This window comes from Corythoichthys intestinalis, chromosome 8, assembly GCF_030265065.1.
Source record: "Corythoichthys intestinalis isolate RoL2023-P3 chromosome 8, ASM3026506v1, whole genome shotgun sequence".
Lineage (NCBI taxonomy): Eukaryota > Metazoa > Chordata > Actinopteri > Syngnathiformes > Syngnathidae > Corythoichthys > Corythoichthys intestinalis.
In genome coordinates this window covers 53,293,627-53,299,626 of record NC_080402.1, presented here as the reverse complement: position 1 = coordinate 53,299,626, position 6,000 = coordinate 53,293,627, and positions in this window count along the sequence as shown.

The window sequence follows — 6,000 nt, the reverse complement described above, 5'->3', positions numbered from 1 at the left end:
TGGTGCATATGGTACACCATTCCATTCAAACCTTTGTATTAAAAAACTACTCAAGAAACATTTAGCAAAAACTTCCTTTTGAGGCGTGGAAAGACTAGAAGGTGTACAGGACCAGTCTGTGGTGCATCAGGGTGGGTGATACCTTGTTGTAGCACAAGTGCCTCCTGATTCTTTTTCCGCTTGTTGTACCTAATGAATAGAATGTGCATAGATTTTAGTATTAAGTACAGTGGTACCTCGACATACAATCGCTTTGACACACGATCTTTTCGACATCCTACGTAAAATTTGACTCGCCATTTGTTTCTACAGTCGACGACATGCTCGAAATACGACGACATGACAGTACCGCAAACGAACGCACGGCGGATTTTCTTGTGTGAGAAATCAACACAGGTTTCAATAAAGTGGGTACAGTACAGTACAAAAAAGTGATGCTTAATTTTGAAATGAAGATGTAAATTGGTGAAACATATGAGCGTGGGGTGCGCATCCGTGAACTGGCTCAACAACACAGTTCCACGGTCCTCTTCCGACCACCGTTCGCCAGTCTTTATATGTTAAGGTGACAATTATTATTGTGGTAACATCGCCAAGGAAATCGGCAGCTTCGTCACGTTTTTATCATTTATTTAAGAACTTATCCAAAACAAAACCCCATTGTCCGCCGCAGTTGACTGCTCTCAAGAAAACGAAAGTATTATCTCTACCGCACTGACCTATCTCACTGTGACATCAGCCCCGCGTTGCGTTCAGGCACAGCAAAAAGTGTCCGCCACATTAGAATCCAATTCGTTACATTATTTACAGGAATAATTATTCATCATTATTACTATTAGCGGTGGGAATCTTTGGGCACCTAACGATTCGATTACGATTACGATTCAGAGGCTACGATTCGATTATAAATCGATTATTGATGACACCGCCCCCCCCCCCCCCCCCCCCCGCTATTAGCTGCTAATGTTATGTACATTAGTTACAAAAACTGTAAAAAAAATAAAATTAAAAAAAGCCTCGCAGGCTTAAATAAACGACTATTTCAGTATCAAGTTAACAGTTAAAAACAAATAATATACTCAAATCCCCATTCTGTATCAGCAGCTTTAAACTACATTCAATTAATTTAATGTTGTCAACCAACCGTTAAAGTTGTTAAAATTGCTCTCGTTATTCCAAAATTTCCCTTTTGTCTACTTTCGACATGTGAAAGTTTTAAAACTATTTTAAAGACAGATTCAAGTCAATATTTTACCGATTTAGGACTATTTTAGATAAAAAGTTAATTAGGTCCGCTTGGAAGGTTCGCTACAACAGCCTTGCAGGGAAGTCTACTGCTTTAAGATGGCGGCCGTTTACTAACGCCCGTATCTAGCTTTCTCTACATGTGCTGCTATCGCCACCGAGTCTATTCTACATCTAGTCCTATATAAATATGATATCTACCTTAACATTATGTATTGTGGACGTACTTTGTAGCAGCTTTCGGCAGGAGTCAGGTATGTTGTTGTTTTTTTTTATCTCGCGGCATGAGTTGAGCTAGAGCCGTGAGTTGAGCATTGGCATTACCCGGGGGCCGGGTAATGACAAGCATGATGTTTATCTACTCTCGCTCCGTTCCTCATTGCGTCCCGAAGACCGCACGGCGCGCTGATTGTGTTTTACTTCCGCTTTACTTGACATATTTCAATAATCGGAATTTGGATGTTTGTGAATCGTTCTCGAATCTTCCACGGCCGAATCGCGAATAATCTAAGAATCGGAAATTTCGCACACCTCTAATTACTATTATATTATTCTGATTTTCATTTATAACTTATTTGTTTTGCTATGTTTAATTGCCATTTGTAATTGTACCAGCAGTATTTGTTAAGGATTTAGTGTAGTTTTTTTGGGATGTGGAACGAATTAATGGAATTATAATGTATTCCTATGGGAAAATCCTGCTCGACATACAGTGCTGCTCAAAAGTTTGTGAACCCCCTCAACATTTTGGAATTTTCTATTATTTCAACCTGATTTCCTAATCAATCAATTCAGTAGTTTTTTTTGTTTTTGTTTTTTTAACAGTTGTGTTGTCGAGACTAAATTAAAAAGAGTTTTCATCAACTGATGTAGGTGCCAAATTGAACTGTTTGGTCACAACCAAAACCGCCATGTCTGGCGAAAAGTCAACACTGCATACCACCAAAAGAACCTTCTCCCAACAGTGAAGCATGGAGGTGGGAATGTCAAGATCTGGGCTTGCTTTTCATCCTCAGGACCTGGACAACTCCACATAGTCCAGGGAATCATGAATTCTGAGGAATATTGTCAAATCCTAGAACATAACCTGACGCCATCTGTTTTGAAGTTAAAGCTTGGCAGAAGGTGGATCATGCAACATGATAATGATCCAAAGCATTCCAGCAATACAACCAAGGAATGGCTGAAAAAGAAGAAGATTCGTGTTCTGGACTGGCCCAGTCAAAGTCCTGACCTAAATCCCATTGAAATGCTGTGGCGGGACCTGAAGCGAGCAGTTCATGCCAGACGCCCATCAAACCTCTCTCAACTGACTGCGTTCTGCAAGGAAGAATGGGCAAAAATCCCCCAAAGTAGATGTGAGAGGCTGATTAGTCACTACAGAAACCGTTTGGTTGAGGTAATCTCTGCAAAAGGAGGCGCAATATCCTATTAACTGAAGGGGTTCACATACTTTTGCACACATGATATCGGAGTTTTTCTTAAATCAACCACTTTTGTTAAATAAAGAATGACAATATAACTATTTCTTTTGTTTCAGTCCATTATTTGGAATGTCAGTATTGTGGATTTGGGTATAACTTAACATTTAATAAGGTTATTTTAGTTTTTTTTACAAAAAATCTGACCATCGCTGTGGGGTTCACAAACTTTCGAGCAGCACTGTATGACCATTTCGACTTACAAACTAGGTCTTGGAACGAATTAACTTCGTATGTAGAGGTACCACTGTATATGGTATTATGGGAGTCACTCAAAATTATGCACCCCTTGGGTCTCTTTTTGAATATTGGATATTGAATATTGTTGTTCTACATTTACCTTCTTTTTTTTTTTTTCCGTTTACCTTCTTAAAAAGTACAGAAACGCTGATTATTTTTTTAAATAACAGGGTAATAGCCTTAACTTTGAAATAAACTCACTGTTTTCAATTATTTCGTTGTAAATTGTAATACATCTTTGTCTAGTTAGTTCTGTTCTCTTCCGAGGCCGTCCGAAGCTGTCCGAAACGGTAGCATGAATTTATGACGCAACTCGTATCGCCATTGGCTGGCGCAACCCGCAACGCTATTGGGTGCCATTTCAACAACATGGAACGCTATAGACCCTACCAGAGCCGTATAAAGAGAGTCGCGACACTCCCATAGTGATCCATTATATGATTTTACTTCCGCGTTTTCCGGGAAGTGGAGCCTCGGGTAGTTCCAAACATGGCTTCAACGAGGGCGGACCGCATTCATACGAATGGCTGGCTGTCAAGTATATTCGGAGGTAAGTTGATGATTAAAAACGGTCCCTTTTGAATTTTCAACAGTCAATATTCTATAAGAGGCGCTTTATAATGAATATGTTGAGCTGTATTTGCATGTGCGTGGCGTAATAGGGAATGGGACGTACTACGTCACTGTTTGGACGCGCCTCCATGCTGGCAATATGATTTACTTCCGGTTCGGCAGAGTCAATGCGGATTGTAACGCGTGGTAGTGCTAAGCTAACTCTTTCGGTGTTTTAGAAAGAAAATATGGGTGCTTATTGTTGCGTTACCGGGTGCAACAGCGTCTCCTACGACAAAAAAAGGGGTTAGGAAAAATGGACTCACTTTTCACCGTTTTCCTGCATGGAGGACCAAATATCAGATCACGAAGGTACGACGGATGGCTGGATTGCAGCGGTTCGTCGGAAATGCATTTCTTATGATCATATTTCTGCTGGAATGAGAGTGTGTTCCTGTCATCTCTACTCTTGTAAGTTGAGCGATTTATCCACTTTTGGTTTCAATACGTTTTTCTTTTTTTACACCGTTGTGTAAATCTGCCTCGGTAGCAATGCTCGCCTACTACGACTCACCTACCTGTTGTGTTCCTAGGTAAACCTGCTGACAACACACCCCGATTGGTCACCATCTCTCTTCTTGGATCATTTAACAAAGAAAATTTGTTCAATGGAGTGGTTCCATTTGTCCTGTGTCGAACTCAAACAAGCCCCTGCTGCAGACGCCATCTGGGTCTGCCCTTCTCGTCGATGAACTGCGGGCTTTTAACTTGTGAAGATGCAAGAACTGTAATGCACATATTTATTCTGCCTGGCTATTTAACTATGGCCAGTGACGTTGTTTTTTTTAATCACTTTGACAAAGACAAGTTTCATTGTAATGTTGAATTTATATATTCTATTATTATTTTTAATTTATAATATTCTTATTTGCACTAATGTAGACTTTAGACTGTCAATTCAAATAGTGTTGGAAAAGTTGCAATACCTAAAATAGAAATGCAAGAACTGTAAAGTACATATTTATTTATACACGTTTATTTACCTAAGGCCACTGGATGTTTTTTAACTGCTTTGAAAAATACAGGTTTTGTTGTGATCTTGTATTTATATAGTATATAGCTTATTATAATGTATAATGTATTATAATATTTGCTGCCCCCTGCCAGAGTGTGGGCCATTTTGTACTAAAAGGATTTTAAACTGTCAGTTCAAATACTGTGTTGGAGACTAGTACTTGCAATACTTAAAATGGAAATGCAAGAACTTTAAAGCACACATTTATCCTGTCTGGCAATTTACCCAAGGCCAGTAAATAGTGTTTTAAACTGCTTTGACAAAGACACGTTTATTGTGATCTTGTATTTGTGTATTACTTATAATTATAATATAATATTTGCTGCCACCGTCAGAGGGTGGGCCTTGTTTGCGCTAATTTAAAGATTTTAAACTGTCAATTCAAATATCGTATTGGAGAAATTGCATTACTTGAAATAAATCTATTGCAACTTATCAGTCCCAGTTCTTGTCTACAACACTGTCCAAAAATTGTCAATGCATATTCCAAATAGAATAACAAAATTAAGTCACCTGACTTTGTAATTATTACACCTGTTTATTATGAAGACCTGAAGTAAACAACAAGCAGTTACAGTTTGTCAAGAAGTTGTTCAAGTCATGTTTTGGTATTCATATTTTATTGACTTTTCACAACAACACTTGGGATCGTGTTTGTAAGAGCAGAGCAAACTGAAGTTTCAGCGTGCACTCTTCGCCTTTCCAACCTCTCATAACGCTCCGATGTGGTGCGCTTGACCTCAGAATAACCCAAGAGGAGATATGGTGACCAATCGGGATGTGTTGTCAGCATTTCATATGCAGGTTTTCCTAGTAACACAACAGGTAGGTGAGGAGGAGGAGTAGGTTAGCATTGCTACCGAGGCAGATTTACACAACAGTAAAAAAACAAAAACAAAAACCGTATTGAAACCAAAACGGATAAATCATTCAACTTACAAGAGTAGAGATGAGGGGAATACTCTCATTCCAGCAGAACTATGATCATAAGAAATGCTTTTCCGACGAACCGCTGCAATCCAGCCATCCGTAGTACCTTCGTGATCTGATATTTGGTCCTCCATGCAGGAAAACGGTGAAAAGTGAGTCCATTTTTCCTAACCCCTTTTTTTCTGTGGGAGACGCTGCTGCACCCGGTAACGCAACAATAAACGCCCATATTTTCTTTCTAAAACACCGAAGGAGTTAGCTTAGCACTACCACACGTTACAATCCGCATTGACTCTGCCGAACCGGAAGTAAATCATATTGCCAGCATGGAGGCGCGTCCAAACAGTGACGTAGTACGTCCCATTCCCTATTATACATATATTTTATCTTGGTGACGAGCGATTTTCTCCTACTTTTTAAGATGACTCTGCTAACTGGGAATGTATCGCCAGGGATAAATTCATTTAGTCGCTACCT